The sequence below is a fragment of the Phocoena phocoena genome, chromosome 2 (genome assembly GCF_963924675.1).
Source record: "Phocoena phocoena chromosome 2, mPhoPho1.1, whole genome shotgun sequence".
NCBI lineage: Eukaryota > Metazoa > Chordata > Mammalia > Artiodactyla > Phocoenidae > Phocoena > Phocoena phocoena.
This window is the reverse complement of record NC_089220.1, coordinates 54,365,730-54,382,932: the sequence shown is the minus strand read 5'-3', so window position 1 is coordinate 54,382,932 and position 17,203 is coordinate 54,365,730. Positions and strand designations below refer to the sequence as shown.

Below are 17,203 nucleotides of genomic sequence, written 5' to 3'. Positions count from 1 at the left end.
GTTAATCATTTTAATCACAGGGCCATGTGCACAATGTGTTAAAGGGAAAAAGCCTGACTACAAAATACAGTGTCTCTGTTTGTTAAATATATACACACAGAGAAAACAGAACTGGAATTATATACACCGACATGTTAATGGTGGTAATCTGTGGGTAAAGAAGTTTAATATTTTCAGCACACTATTCTGCAATTTCTATTTTCTCAGAAATGAGCAACATGTATTGCCTGTGTAATAAAGTTTAAATGACAATATGGTAATCTGAGGAGAATCTGAAAATAGGGTAATGTGAAGAGAAGAAAACATGGCAAAAAAGACAGTAGTGAATATCAAAGTGCTAAGGGAGGTAGACAGTGATACGACTAGAAGAGAGATGAGAAGAAAGGGAAGCAAGAAATTGTGAAGGTAAAGAGCATAAGACTTTGATTCAGAAAGCATGGATTTGGAAACCAGGTTTACTATTACTTGTTAAACCTTACATATATCCTGCAGTTGGTGTGAGGTACAAAATTAACATGGGATTATGTGTAAGAAAGCATTTGTAAACCTCAAAGTCTGTACAAAGGTAACTTATTCCCAGCAGCAAATGAAGTTGAGGAGAGATGGGCAGAAACACTACAGAGATCTTTAGAGCCAAGATAAGCTAACCCTACTTATTTCATTGCTGGTTATGAGGTTAAATACATCAAACGAAGGCAAAATCATTTAAGTACTATATCAACATGAATGAATTCAAGTCTCATAATGTGTTCTGTAAAAGAATACCTAAATTCATACTTAAACTCTTCTCTGGGCAACAATGGGATAAACAGATTTCAAAGTGAATTGTAGGTTTAGCAAATAGTCTTTTTTTTTTTCTTATTAAATATGGAATGTGTGAGACAATGTTATGTAAGATGAAGACAATGGTGTGGTATGACCAGTCTTGAATGAGTTGTTCACCTCTATGCATTTACTGGGTGCCTTGGCCTATACTGGGTGCTGAATAAATAGTACTTGAGTAAAATGTTACATACGTTTGAAATTTATTCTGGAGCAATGTTTTCAAGGGTGGGGGTGGTGTATTTTAAAAGTTAACTAGTAGAAGAGGGATAGTTGGATGGAAACACCGATCCAAAGGCCTCCTGTGGCAAATGGATTTCATAGGATGTCCCAGCCTAATGGATAGATAAGGTCTGCCTGTTCAATGTGTTGAAAAAGATTGTGAGGTTCTAGCAAGTTTCAATAGGAAAGAGTATAGTGATCTACTTACTATCCAGGGCTCAGAGCCAGATTCTAGATAGTAAAGGTCTAAAGAATAGTATAACAGGAGTGAGAATTGAAAGAATAGATCTGAAAGGTATTCTGATGGCAGGACTGACTAAATTGATGACATACGTAGATTTGGAACATAAAGGAGTCAAAGTTAAAGAAGTTTCTCACACTAGAGACTGGTGAATGCTGATGCCATTAACTGAAATGGAGAACACTGGAGGAGAAGCAGGTGGTGGAAAAAGGAGGAATGTAATGCTTTCAGACCCCTGTGAGAGAACTGACTCTGAAGGCAGTTCTGAATTGATGGATTGATTGATTGATGGCCGCGCCGCCAGGCCTGTGGGATCTTACTTCCTCGACTAGGGATCGAACTGGGCCATCGGCAGTGAAAGCACAAGAGTCCTAACCACTGGACCGCCAGGGGATTCCCGGCAGAGTTCTGAATTTAAATTACAGCTTTACATTTATTAAATCTATGGCCAAGAGGATAAAAAGAAAGGAAGGAGGAAGGAGGGAAGGGAAGAGAAGAAAGAGAAAAGGAAAGAAAAAACCCAACTGGCATGAGCAAAAAGGAAAATTATTTTTATTGATGCTTATAACAGAAGTCAAAGTCTCTGGCTTCAAAGCTGGCTTGATTCAGGGCTCAAATAATGTCTAGAACTAGTTTCTCTCTCCTTCACCCATAGAAACAGCCAATTTCTCTTTATGTCTCGTTGACCAGAATTGGGTCACCCCTACTATCCCTCAATCAGTCATTGGCAAATAGGAATGGGATTACCACAGTTGGTTTGTATTGACTATGATTCAGCTCCTGGAGTTGGGCACATTATTACCTGATACCTGAAGAAAAAAAAAAAACTTTAAAAAGCAAAATATATACCTAACACAGCAATATGAATATACTTAAAAGAGTAGTATGGGGCTTCCCTGGTGGTTAAGAATCCACCAGCCAATGCAGGGGACAGGGGTTCGAGCCCTGGTCCGGGAAGATCCCACATGCCGCGGAGCAACTAAGCCCATGCGCCACAATTACTGAGCCTGTGCTCTAGAGCCCGTGAGCCACAACTGCTGAGACCGCGTGCCACAACTACTGAAGCCCGTGCGCCTAGAGCCTGTGCTCTGCAACAAGAGAAGCCACTGCAATGAGAAGCCCATTCACCACAACGAAGAGTAGCCCCCGCTTGCTGCAACTAGAGAGAGCCCGCGTGCAGCAACGAAGGTCCAGCACAGCCAAAAATAAAGAAAAAAAAGAGTATATGTATGAATATACATGGAATACATAAACAGTAGCTAAACAGCAATACACATACACATACACACACAATATATATTTGCAAATATCAGCAATCTCTTTCACAAGCCGTTCCTGGTACCCCAGTTGATTTAGCTATTAAAGCCTGAAAACTCAATCACTCTGAAAGAATAACCCCTATCCTCTTCTTGCGTTCACATTATTCTCTTTTTGCAGCATTATTTGTGAAGAATGTAGAAATTTCCTAGTCCCTAACTTATAACAACATACAGCCTTACTTCAATCTTGCAACATACTATATCCAACACTCCATGTCTAGTAAAGATAAAATCCATAATGAAAATGTAGGTATCATGATTTTTAATGGGCAAAATAACAGTATCATAACCCAGGCTTGTGGGATCAGAGAAGATATCTTCAAGGAAGCAACATTTCAAATAAGTTCTGAAGATTGAGTTATTCGACAATGAGAAAAGAAGGGAAAAGCACATTCTAAGTACCTGCAAAGATCAGAAACTAAGAAGATGAAAGAAGTCAATCTTCCATGTGTCACAGTGAGCAGGACAGAGAGGTTCCAGATAAAAGTAGAGGTAAGAACAAGAACAAAATGGTAAACGCAAGGATTTGGATTTTTATCCCCTAGGACCTGCTATAGGAAGTCATGACCAATTACAGATACAGTTTCATAGCCCTGTGACAAGAGAACAAAAAGGCTTGGAATAGGGAAATTGGGGCAGGGGTGGGGGAAATTAAAATGCAAATCTCCCTCTTTCTTTCATTTTGACATTTCTACAGCTGGGAACACATTACACAGATTAACAATTTAACAAATTATTCAGGGGACTTCCCTGGTGGTCCAGTGGGTAAGACTATGGGCTCCCAATGCAGGGGGCCCAGGTTCAATCCTTGGTCAGGGAACTAGATCCCACATGCATGCTGCAACTAAGAAGCCCGCATACCGCAACTAAACGATCCCGCGTGGTGCAACGAAGACCCGGCGCAGCCAAAATAAGTAATAAAATAAAAAATAAATTATTCAAATTGGAGCATTGTAGGATCCAAATAACTCTCAGGAAGACTGAACTGAGGCGATACCATTTGAACTAAATCTCACAGATCATATAATAGTAGAGAGGGACAATATCCATATTGTGTTTGGATTTAAATCTCCTAGAGCCACAATTTTATTTGCTTTAACCAGTAAGAAAGAACACTAAATACAGGAGTCTAAATGTTTTGAACTAATACAAGAGCCACCACTATTCAATGATGGATTTATTTATGATGTAAATGAACAAATAGCATTCCCTAGAGAAAATATGTTCTGTAATAAATGAGCCATGTGGTGTTTTATGCGCTTTTTCATTGCATGTTACATTTTGAACAGAATAAACAGGAATCTTTACTGAATAGTCCAGAAAGAAGCTGCGACTAACACTGGGTATAAGAAGTTTTTTGCTCTTTTATCAGTCACAATCCCAGAAGGAAATACATGGCTTATCAACATCAGGGTAATTTGAGAAGTGGTTAATAAGGGACTATTTACAATGGTTTAGGGAAACCTGGAATCTGGAAGAAGAAAGTGATACGGAGACCACATGGAAGGAGCTAGGGGAATAAATACTCTGACCTCACTCCTCCCTTCTGTTCTTCCAGGACCGTGTTGGCCAGACCCAACCAGGAACCAGCGAGCAAAGGTCAAGATAGAGAAAGGTGGACAGTTGATTTGGAGAGGTAAATGGAAGAAATCCATTACATTAATAAACAACACCTTTTCCCATCTGTCCCAACTTTTTGTTCTGTTTCTGAATCACCTGACTTTAAATACTGTATTTTAGAACTTGCCACCCTGTAAACTGCACTATTTGGTATAATATCTTTTTTTTCTTCCCAAAGCTTATAATTGTGACATACAATTTCTTTTAAAGTCAACTAAAGCTACATCAAGTAAAAAAAAAAAAAAAATAAGTTTTCACCTGTGAGGAGAGCAAGCACTGTAGACAGAGGAAAACACACTGAAAGGTTGAGACACATAAAAGGGACATAGACACTTAAAAGGGAACAGTGGGTTTTGTAAATTTATGGGAAGGCAGAAACCAGTAAGAGGGCTGGTGTTATTACGAAGGAGTATATTTTCAATGCTAAAATGTTTAGGTTTTTCTTAAAAGCATTGGGGGAAACCAGTGAAGGTTTTTAAACAGGACCGTGAAAGCAATAGTACTGGCTTGAAAGGTTAAGATGTAGAAAAGCAGATAAAGGGAAACAATGAATCTACAGTGAATAAAACTGAAGAAGCAGGTAGAGTTTTAGAAAATGGCTCTTAGAGGAGATGAGAATCTCAAAGATAATCTTATTTACTGATGAAGAATTTGAGATTACTTTAGGAAAGTTTGAAAAGAACCAGGAGAGGAGTGAAAGCTGTGGCACTCAGAGCCACTGAATGACAGTGTTTGTGGCCAAGTCTGCATGCCTTCCCAATATATCAGAGACACTTAACTGCTCCTTCCCATAGTGAACATAAACGTCACTGGGTACACCAGTAAAAAGCATGGCTGCACTGTCAGAGAATTCAGAAAAGTTAGCTTGAAGAGTAGAAGAGGCAATGCAAAGGGAAAGCTGCAACTAGATGCAGTTAGATGTAAGTGAAAGATAAGACTGGTTTTGATATTTGGAAGCAAAGGAGCTGTTGAGGGGATTTATGATTAACAGGTTAATAGACAGAAAACATCATCTTGCAGAGAAATATTTCTGGAAGCAGACAGATTCCAGAGGAGGAAATTGCAGCCCAGTTATGATACTATTGAATCTTGAACAAGCGATTGCCTGGTAAATTGTTGGTGAATTCAGGAACCTCGAAATATAAACAGGAGAGAGGCCAGATTTGAAAAAAAAAAAAATTTTTTTTTTAAACTGAGGATGGGAGTATAGCTGAAGAGTACTGCTAAGATTATCAAAATGATGCAGCCTTCATTTGTCCAGGGAATAATTTTACATATCCCTTTAATAATCAGTTCCTCAAGCCCCTAACTCCACTATTGTTTCACCTTCAGGAAACCTCGGTGGACCCAGAGTCCAAACTATCGTGAGATTTAGGAGTTTAAGGCTGAATTTCTGACCACTTTTAAGTAGAGGCGTGGAGCCTAGGCAGTTGTTTGCCCAAAAATAGTAACAGTATTTTTCTTTGACTGGGCGGGGCGCTGTCTGTGTTTAAAATCAGGGGTGTGGAAGGCCCTGAACACTCTCCTTCGGCTCTGCAAGTTCCCGTAAAGGAGGAAAGACTGAATTGGAGCAGCGGCCCCGCCCTCCGTGGCGGCAGGGCGGGGACGGGGCTGGGCTGGGCTGGGCTGGGAGGAGCGGGGCTGGGCGAGGCGTGGCCGGGCAGGACCGACCCCCGCCGGATCCCGCGGAGGGCGAGGCCTGCGCGCTGCTCAACCACGTGACTTCCTCGCCTCCGGGGACACCGACGCATGCGCGCCGCACTCTCGACGAGGCGGCCGTGGCGCTGGTGGCGTCTGCTCCGGTGTTTGTGGGGACAGAGACGGTGGAAGTGCCCTCTTCGGCTTGGTTGGCCCACACTGCGGCTCATGGCATTGAGTGGCATCCATCGTCAGGTCAGCTGGGGCGGGCGCCTTGGAATTGGCCGGTGTGGGTGGTACGCGGGGCAGCAAGGCGCCTGCCTTGTTTCAGGCCGCGCTAGGGCTGCGGCCTCCCACTCCCGCCCTGTTTGAGGCCTGCGTTGGCCTCGCGGCCCAGCTGTCCATCCCTCCTCCTTCCCACCTGTTGGGTGGAGTGGTGCGAGGTTTCTTTTCTTAGACCCCACGTTTGTCTGCCGGTGCTTCAGGACGGTAGGGGAAATGTGGGCCGCCACCTTGATTTAGGAAGAGATTTGGGGGTAAGTCTAAAGCTTTCCCGAGAGTTCGGAATCACTGTGGCTGGGACGGCTGGAAGTGGAAGGGACCCAGAGGATTGGGAGAATATAATACAAATTGTGTTAAACTTTGAGGCGCCTTGTAGGGCGCGTTTCGCGTTCTGACCAGAGCCACACTCTGGGACCCTGAGTCACAGCACCCCAAAGATCAGCTAAAGCTTTTGGCAGGATAGGGTAGAAGCAGAAAAACCAAACATTAAAGAATAATGTTTACCTTTTGTAGCCGGAGACCAACACTGATGTTTTTCTCGTTCCAAAAATCACATCTTTAAGTTAATTAGTAGTACTGCTCTTAATGTGTTATTAAGTACCATATTATGTACTATATTTATGCCGACTAAAATTTTAGTTTAATATTCATGTTGCCTTTTCTTTGAGGACGTCATGTTATTTGGCAACTGATCCTTGTTCAGAAATACATAACACTTTTCTTTTTACAGTTGTAAAGGTTGAAACCTAAGAAAGCAGGTTTCATACAGGGAAATATGAAACTCATGTTGGAACTTAAGTGTTTTTGGCTTAGATATCTTAAGTGGATTGAAAAAAAACAAGCAACTACTGTCAGGTGTCCCTTCCCACCCCCCCTTTATAACCTCATTCTAAAATTGCAAAAGTTGGAATTTTCCACTCTTCAACCTCTGGTAGGGATAAAGTGAATGAAAGGAGTTGTACTAAAGAAGACAAGTTTTTAAGATTGTGAACTCTGGAATAATTAGGGGTTACCAAAGATGGCTAATTAGTAGGTGGTGAGAGATATTTGAAGTGAGAATTGAAAAGCAGAATTTTTTTAGTGTCAGAATATTTGGTAGTCTTTTTACTTGCTTACTTGTAGTTGAATATGGGAAAGATAAAAAGTGTGTGTGGCTTTCAAGAGAAAGATTAGCAGATACAAATTACTATGTATAAAATAGATAAACAAGGTCCTACTGTATAGCACAGGGAACTGCATTCAGTATTTTGTAATAACCTAAAAAAAAGAAGAGAGAGAAAGAACAGAACCTTCTATGGTATGCTAACAAATAATTCTGCATAAAACATAGGATTTTAATTTTTTTTGAAAAGTAGCCAAAGGGGGAAGAAAGTAGTTCCAGCCAAATGGTGTTTTTTTTTTTTTCAAAGACCAAAGATGATAGAAACATTTATGTAAATAAATAAAGCCCAATTTCTGGAACATAGTAAGTGCTTAATACGTGGAAACTTTAAAAAGGTCAATGTGTGAACATTCTGCTCAGCCTCTGAAAACAGTTTCCAAAACTAGTGGTTATGATAGCCTCTTTTCTTCTAAACACTTTGAGTCTTCAAATTGGCTTATGTGTGGATGAGGCACAGAGTGACTTCTGGATTGCAAAGCTAGTTGATTGCAGTACTCAAATTCCTGGCTTTCATTCCTTAGTGATGACTTAAGATTTTTATGTGTTGCCCTCTTTATGAAAAGAATAATCAGTGGTATGATTTTGAGTACCTCTGTCAGCATAAATGCCTATAGAGAGAGAAAAAAGAAGGTAATAGATCAGACTTTTCATTTTTAATTGAGTATGGGTTTTTTAAGTCATCCTCCAAAAGAGCTTTTAAATTTTAAGATGGCATGCTGAATTGTTAGATGTATGTCATAACTGAACTAAAACTTGAACTGTATGAACTTGATGTAGAACTGTATTTTTTCATGTACTGCATATTCACTTTTAATATATCATGTTTTCTTTTATACTTGTGGACTTTATGCCTCTCGTATGGTTTTATATAAGAAAGTACAGAGTAGTAAAAGGGCATTGAGTGGCTTAGTGAGTTGAGAAAAGGAGGAAACTTGTTACTCTGAGAGAATAGCATGAGCCCAGGCTCAGGCATGAGAATGTGTTGTCCTCTGTAAATGACAGGATTAATGTAGAATTAATATGTTTGAAAAGTTAAATTGGGACCAGATATATCATTCAAGTCTTTCAACAAATATTTATGTGCTGTTTTATACTAGACAGTTTTAGGTTCTAGGGACATAGTAGTGAACAAAACCAAGGGCCCTTATCTCACTGAATTTAATATTCTAATAATATTAATTTATCTGTAGCAATAGTGTAGCAATGTTTTTCAAATTTTTTGACTGCAACCCATAATAGGATGTACGTGTAACATTTCAATCCAATAATCCAATAGTTGAATTCTGTGTGTATTTCAACAGTATGCCCTTAACGTGTACATTGCACTCTGATGTATTTTTTCTACTCTGTATTTTTCCTTTTAAAAAAAATAAGCTGGTTTGAAGCATTCTGAATAATGTTTGAAAAACATTATTCAAGAGGGGAGAGAATAATTATTTATATGGTAACAGTATCAGTATAAAAGAAGAGGATAGTTAATCTTTATAGCAAGGTATGTGTGATTATTTGTGGATGAGGTTTAGAGAGGTTAAGTAACTTGTTCAAAGTTCCCTAATGAGAAACTGGGCCAGATCTTTAATTCAGTTCTATCAGGCTCTAAAGCCCAAGCACTTTATTATACAACTTTCCAATTGATTATGAAAGTAATAAACTAGGTTTAGGACTGGGTGGAGGGTAAGGCCTGTGATGCTTTTTGTTTATCATACAATGAATTAAGTGTGTACTAGGCCTGCGTGTGTACTGTATCTCTACGTATTTGTAGACCTGGTTCTTATTCTCAGGGAATTTGAGACAAAGGAAGATAGACATTGAATGAGTATCACAAATGTGATGTGTGCTATGGGGAAAAAGGATGCTATAGAAGCATCATTGGGGGAACCTAACTAATTTGGAGGGTGTGGGAATACTTTTCTGGAAGGGATGTTTAAATGTGCCCAGATTAATGAGTGGGCTTCAGTTAGGTTGAAGGCTCTGAGTGGGAGTGTGGGGGTGAGGTACAGGGGTGGGAGAGCATTCCAGGTAGAAGAAACTGCATACACTAAGGCCTTGAAGCTGAAATGAGCTGAACTGGAAAACACAACAAAACTAGGTGACTGTGATATGTCAGTAAAGGGCAAGAAGAGAGAGCCTTTCAGGGAGGAAGTCATCATTACTGTTGGATGCTATGATGAGCAGATCAGAAAGATGAATCAGAACATGTCCAGTTGGATTTATAAACAAGGAGATTGTGATCTTGGGGGAATTTCAGAATCGTGATAAAGAAGAATTCAAATTTACGAGTAAATGGAGGGTGTAGAAGTAGACAACTTCATTGTCTTCCCGTTGTATTTGGAACAAAATCCAAATCCTTAACATAGCTTATGATTGTCCTTTGGTTGTTTTTAAACTAAATTATAGTATGTATATTATAAATTATTAGATAAAAGATGAGAGATATTTTTACATGTTTGAAGGCTAATGGAAGTAATCTAATATACTGAGAGAAACTGATAAGGAGAGAGTGAAGATAGTTTAAGAAGCAACATTCTTGAGAAGATGGGTGGGAGAAGTGATCCAAGTCATGAATTCAGGGTTTGACCTTTTGTAGCAGCAGAGATACTTCATCCATTGTGACCAAGGTAAGGAGGAGGACAAATAATATAGCTCTTATAAGAGTGCTATAATAGAGGTGCAGAACAAATACTTAGAGAGCAAAAGACAAAAAATGGTTATGTATTTCAGCTTTTATAGGAGTGCTATAATAGGGGTACAGAACAAATACTTTGAGAGCAAAAGGGAGGGAAGATTATACAAGAGGTGAGGGAAAACTCTTAGAGGAAAACATAGGCAGAACAGCACTTTTCAGGATGAATTGCAGCAATATCTTTTTGGATCCACCTCCTAAAATAAGGAAAATAAAAACAAAAATAAACAATTGGGACCTAATTAAACTTAAAAGCTTTTGCACAGCAAAGGAAATTAAACTTAAAAGCTTTTGCACAGCAAAGGAAACTGTAAATAAAACACAAAGACAGCCCACAGAATGGGAGAAAATATTTGCAAACAATGTGGCCAACAAGGTATTAATCTCCAAAATATACAAACAGCTCATGCAGCTCAATATTAGAAAAACAAACAACCCAGTCAAAAAAAATGGGCAGATCTTTTCTCCAAAGAAGACATACAGGTGGCCAAAAAGCACGTGAAAAGATGCTCAACATTGCTAATTATTAGAGAAATGCAAATCAAAACTACAGTGAGGTATCACCTCAGCACTGGTCAGAATGGCCATCATCAAAAAGTCTACAGAAAATAAATGCTGGAGAGGGTGTGGAGAAAAGGGAACTGTCCGACACTGTTGGTGGGAATGTAAATTGGCACAGCCACTATGGAGAGCAGTATGGAGGTGCCTTAAAAAACTATAAATAGAGCTGCCATATGATCCAGCAAAAGCACTCCTGGGCATGTATCTGGAGAAAACCATAATTTGAAAAGATACATGCATCCCAGTGTTCATTGCAGCACTGTTTACAATAGCCAACACATGGAAGTAACCTAAATGTCCATGGACAGACGGATGGTTAAAGAAGATGTTGTACATATCAGTGGAATATTACTCAGCCATAAAAAAGAATGAAGTAATGCCATTTGCAGCAACATGCCTAGACCTAGAGATTATCATACTAAGTGAAGTCAGTCAGACAGAGAAAGACAAATATATGATATGTCTTATATATGGAATCTAAAAAATGATACAAATGAACTTATTTACAAAGCAGAAATAGACTCACAGACATAGAAAACAAACTTGGTTACCAAAGAGGAAAGGTGGGGGGGAAGGGGTAAATTAGAAGGTTGGGGTTAACATATACACACTACATATGTAAAATAGATAATCAACAGCACCTACTGTACAGCACAGGGAAACTACTCAATACTTTGTGATAACCTATATGGGAAAAGAATCTGAAAAAGAATAGATATATGTATATATAGCTAAATCACTTTGCTGTACATCTGAAACTAACATACACGTTGTAAATCAACTATACTCCAATATAAAATAGAAATTTAAAAAAATAATAAAGAATAGAAGAGGTGAGGGGATTGGGAGAATGGTAACATAATAGATTTACTTCTTGGAGGTATAAAGAATTTTAAGAAGGAAATAGGGCATTAATGGAGATCTAGGAGGATAAAGCCTGACCCACCGTTGGTTGTGGCAGCTAGGTCAATATGAGAAATTAGTATTTTCATTGGAGTGATATGGGCTGGACTACATAGTGTACCAACAAATGGTTATTTTCTTAGGAAAAATACTGCAGTAGAACATGGTTGTTCATGATTAATTCTTTCATATGGCCTTTAAAAATTATTTCTAATGATAGAAATGTTACTTATTCTTACATATTTCTCTTTTAGCCAATAACTTTGTAAGTCTAATACTTCTAATAATTTGCCTGTAGATTCATCATTATTTCTTAAGGAGAAATTCTAGAATATTTTCTTTTAAACATAGGTCAAAGCTGTGCTTAACTTTATGGTTTATGCTACATACTGAATTTTGAGAATATAACTCAAAGGAAATTGCTTTTTACAAATAGGCATTTACATGAGGGAGTTTACTGTGATATACTTAGTAAAGCCAAATCTTAGAAAGAACTCAAGTCAAATTGAGGAATATTTAAGCAAATCCAGCCATACTGCCCTTCTTGCTGATCTGTTTTTCTGTAAACATGCCAGGCAAGGCACTTACTTATCTCAGAACTTGCTCTTTCTGCTGCCTGTCATTTTCTTCCTCCAGACAGCTGCATGACTGGCTTTCTTACTACCTCATCCTCTCTTTTATTTTGTTCTTAGCACTTGGTACCACATACATATTAGAAATATAGTTAGATTAAAAAAAGTCTCTATCTCCCCACTGGAACGTCAGCTCCTTGAGAGCAGGGACTTTGTTTCGTTCACAGCTAAATTTCTAGTGCTTAGAATAGTAGTGTCTGACACACAGAATTAGCTCATTAAATAGCTGTTGAATTAATATTATTACACTAGGAAATGATATTGGTTAGAGATTTTTAAAAATACTAAATAAAAGGGGTTCAGCATAGAGTAATTTGTATACCTAAATTCAGTAAAATAAATGAAAAATATAAATCAGATAAAGTAAAAAATAAATAAAATAGTATAAACCCAAAAGGACAAAGAACAGAAGAGGAGGTATCAACAGATGAGAATTCAACGTTTTGGAAGAAAGCAGATGGACCAGTTTTAACTGATTAACTTAGGTTTTCACTTTTTTGCGTTCAGCTCTGTGTCTGCAGAGAGGGAAGTTAATAAGAAACAAGATGGATATTCCCACGAAATCCCAGAAAGGCTCAGGAATTTCAGGTTCCAAGGGCCTCTGAAGATAGGAGTGCTGAATGCAACTAAAAATTGTAAGATTTGTTAAAAGTCTAGAGTAGTTTAGACCCTAGATTTTCCTTCTCCATCTAGTATAGCCAGCAAAAAACTGGATGTTCGTTATTTGAAGAGGGCAAAAGCAGAGAAGTTAACACAGCTGTTGGGAGGTGGGGCAGGGGTGAAGGGTCTTAGCGAAAATGGGAAGTTGAAGGAAAGTTTATATATTGAATGGTGAAATCACCAGCCCTGTTTGTCTTCTTTGCTCCCAGAATGCTTGTTGCCTTACTTAAGTTGAAACATTCTTCTTTGGGAAAACTTAACCCAAGGGACATAATGTAGAGCACTGACATTTAGTGGGTTCCCCCGTCAAGGAATGCCATCATTGGGCATTCCCAGTCGTTAGGACTCTGCACTTTCACTGCTAAGGTCATGGGTTTCATTCCTGGTCTGGGAGCTAAGATCCTGCAAGCTGCATGATGTGGCCAAAAAAAAAAGAATGCCATCCTGCACTGAGGCCCACCAGTTGCCAAGCTTTATCCAGCCTCTAATTTGTTTTGTAACGCCTCACACTTATTCTTGAACAGAAGTTTGAAGATCACTGTACTTGAGAGACCAAAATAAGTAGTCAAAAGGCACTCAGAAGAGACAGATAGTGCTGAGAACAGAAGAAAATTTAAAGTAAATTATAGAGAGATAGCAGGAGATACGGCAGTGAAAAAGGAATATTGATTACTCAGAGAATAAAAAATGGAAGTTAAAAATTTGACTCACAGGGCTTCCCCTGGTGGCACAGTGGTTGAGAGTCCGCCTGCCGATGCAGGGGACATGGGTTTGTGCCCCACTCCGGGAAGATCCCACATGCCGTGGAGTGGCTGGGCCCATGAGCCATGGCCGCTGAGCCTGTGCGTCCGGAGCCTGTGCTCCGCAAGGGGAGAGGCCGCAACAGTGAGAGGCCTGCATACCGCAAAAAAAAAAAAAAAAAAATTTGACTCACATTAAAAATCCAGTAAAAGAGTTATGGCAGAGTAGAATGAATCAGAGGGTTAGAAGAAAAATGTGGGGAAAGGTAAGAAAAGTAGAGGATCAATCCGGGAGGTCCAACACCTGAGCAGTGTGAATTCAACAAAGAGAAAATCAGTAGGAGGAAATTATCAAATAAATAATAGATACAGAACATAAGAACTGAATGATGTAAATAGATTAAAATAGGCCTTCCAAATGAATGCCTTGCAGAATGAATGGAAAAGACTCACCTTAGGGCACATATTATTATGCAATTTCAGAACACCTGGGATAAACAGAAACTAAAAGCTTCTGTGGAGGAAAAAAGGTTACATGTCGAGGATAAGAAGTAAAAAGACATCAGATGTTCTCAACAGCAATGTCAGATGCTAGGAAACAATAAATTCCTTCAAAACTTTTAAGAAAAAATTATTTTCATTCTAGAATTTTAAACTCACAATCTGTCATTCAGTTATGAGGATTTTAGAATTGGAAAGTCTTTTTTTCACCCTACATACCCTTTTTCAGAGTTACAGAAATGATTCTCTACAAAAGGGAGTAAATCAACAAAGAAAAAGATTTTATTATAAATGAGATTCAACCAAGGGGACAAGTGAAAGGAATTCCTTGGATCAAAATGAAGAGACAAACCTAGACAGGACAAGCCAGTCTAAACTGTTGCAGAAGGTTAGATGGTTTCAGAAAGGATGGCTCTGGAAGGGAAAATAGAATTGATAAGTATGAGTGACAGTTGCTTTTGAAGGACCTTTATAAGACCTCAAGGATGTGGGGTCATTTTTCAAAGGCAACGAAACATATGAAAATGAAATATTTAAAGAAAGAGAAGCAAGGAAATGTAATTATAGTTTACAAGATAGCTTGAAAAAAATGTTTACATGGTCATAATAATGTAAACTTGAATATTGATTCAAGCCCAACCTGATAGAACTGTATTGGGAGCACATGAGAGGAAAGCTGTGCATGTATGTTTGGTATAATAACCCATATCTTCTCTAATAGCAAAAAAGATCTAAAATGGAAAAGTCAAGAAATAAAATAATGCCCTCAGATAAACGCTGTGTTACCAGTTTTTTGAAGTTAATGTCAACAGATTTTTTTCTTCCTCCTCTTAAAACCTCTGCAAAACAAATTCTAAATGCATTGTAAAGTTTACTTTTATTTTCGTTATTAATTTTAAAGTATAACACCTTAAGTTTGAATAACAATTTCCAGGGAATTAATTGTTTGCAGTGGTATCTTCATTTATGTGAATTTATAGTTTTTAAGACTTTCACATGCTTTTATCTCATCCGAAGTTTTCAACAGCCTTGTGAAGCAGATAATACAAGTATTACTAGTCTTATTTGGAAGTGAGAAAAGTAAGACTGACCTAGAATCTCATGCTATTAAGGGAGAGAAGTAGGACTCACCCTCCTCTACCCCTTTGTTCTTTCTAATATTTACCACACTATACTTTGTCTTATGGTGAAAGAAAGATCTGGAAATTCTAATTCCTAGTCTCTTGTATTTTGCCTTTTCTAATTTAGTTATAGCTTAGCTGTCTTCTTCCTTTAAAAAAAAAAGCTTTATTGTGGTAAAAACACATAAAATTTACCTTAATCTTTTTATTTTTTGCCATGCTGCGCAGCATGTAGGATTTTAGTCCCCCCGCCCCCCCCCCCCCCAGGGATCAAACCCGTGCCCCCTCCAGTGGAAGTGCAGCATCTTAACCACTGGACCGCCAGGGGAGTCCCTTCTTAACCATTTTTAAGTGTACATTTCAGTAGTGTTGCATATATTAACGTGGTTTAACAGATTTCCAGAACTTTTTCATCTTACAAATCTGAAACTATGCCCATTAAAACAACTCCTTTTTTCCCCCTCTCTCTACTCCCTCATACCCTCATAACCGCCATTTAGCTTTCTCTTTCTATGAATTGGACGACTCTAGATAGAATCATGTAGTACTTGTCTTTTTTGCGACTGGTTTATTTCACTTAGCGTAATGTCCTCAAGGTTCATCCATGTAGTGTATGACAAGATTTCCTTCATTTAAAAGACTGATGATATTCCATTGTATGTATATATCACATTTTATTTACTTCTTCATCTGTTGGTGGACATTTGGGTTGCTCCTTTGGTGGTTGTGGATAGTGCGGCTATGAACATGGGTATACAGATAACTCTTTGAAACCTGGCTTTCAGTTAGTTTGGATATATACTCAAGTGGGGTTTTTGTTTTTGTTTTTAATATTTATTTATTTTGGCTGTGCTGGGTTTTAGTTGCAGCACGTGGGATCTTCATGGCTGTGTGTGGGATCTTCATTGAGGCTTGCGGGATCTTTTAGTTGTGACATGCAGGATGTAGTTCCCTGACCAGGGATTGAACCTGGGCCCCCTGCATTGGGAGCGCGGAGTCTTAACCACTGGACGGACCACCAGGGAAGTCCCTGGGATTTTTGGGTTATATGGTAGCTCTATTTTTAATATTTTGAGGATACTCCATTTGGTTTTCTGTGCCATTTTACAATCCCACAGTTAGTGTACAAAGGTTCCAATTTCACCTCATCCTTGACAAAACTTGTTATTTTCTGGGGTTTTTTGATAGTAGCCATCCTAATCGGTGTTGATGTGATATCTCATTGTGAATTTGATTTGTATTTCTGTGATAATTAGTGATGTTGAGCATCTTTTCATGTGCTTGTTGGCCATTTGTTTATCATTGGAGGAATGTCTAAGTCGTTTTTTTATTTTTTAATTGAGTGTTGTTCAGTTATGGGAGTTCTTTATGTATTCTATATATTAACTACTAATCAGACATAAGATTTGCAAATACTTCCTCCTCTTCTGCTATTTGCCTTTTAACTGTGTTGATTGTGTCCTTTGATGCATGAAAGTTTTAGTTTGATGTAGCCCCATTTGTCTATTTTTGCTTTTTTTGCAAAGAATAGAAGAAATCATTGCCAAGTCCAATATCATGCCAAGAAATCATTGCCAAGTCCAATATCATGAAGCTTTTCCCATATGTTTTCTTCTAGGAGTTTTATAGTTTTAGGTTTCACGTTTAGGTTTTTAATCCATTTTGGGTTAACTTTTGTGTATGCTGTAAGATAAGGATTCAGCTTCATTCTTTTGCATGTGAATATCTAGTTTTCCTAGCACCATTTGTTAAAGACGGTCCTTTCTCCATTGAGTGATTTTTGGACCCTTGTCCAACATTTATTTCTGGGCTTTCTGTTCTATTCTATTGGTCTGTTTGTCTTTATGCCAATACCACACTGTTGTCTTCTTCCTTTTGATAGTTGTTTTTTTACTCCTTTGCCATTTTATATTGCTAGTTGGAAGTTATTGTTAAGAATAAACTGGTACTAGTAATTGCCACATTATGAAGTATATGTTAGAATAACTTATTAAAAATAACTTTAGTGTATTTTTTTTTTTTTTTTTTTTTTTTTTTTTGCGGTACGTGGGCCTTTCACTGTTGTGGCCTCTCCCGTTGTGGAGCACAGGCTCCGG

General features: G+C 38.4%; 1 protein-coding gene across 2 annotated transcripts in view; it reads left to right on the top strand.

Annotated features, from left to right (window-relative positions):
• Nucleotides 1-5,987: 5,987 nt before the first annotated feature.
• The window catches only part of PRPF39 (pre-mRNA processing factor 39), a 37,514-nt gene continuing 26,298 nt past the window's right edge, over nucleotides 5,988-17,203 (top strand). Inside the window, exon 1 of one of the 2 annotated variants that reach the window (XM_065871448.1) lies at nucleotides 5,988-6,117. The gene's annotated coding sequence lies outside the window, so the exon portion shown is untranslated. The remainder of the gene's footprint in view (nucleotides 6,118-17,203) is intronic. The other variant, XM_065871449.1, reaches the window with a different exon arrangement.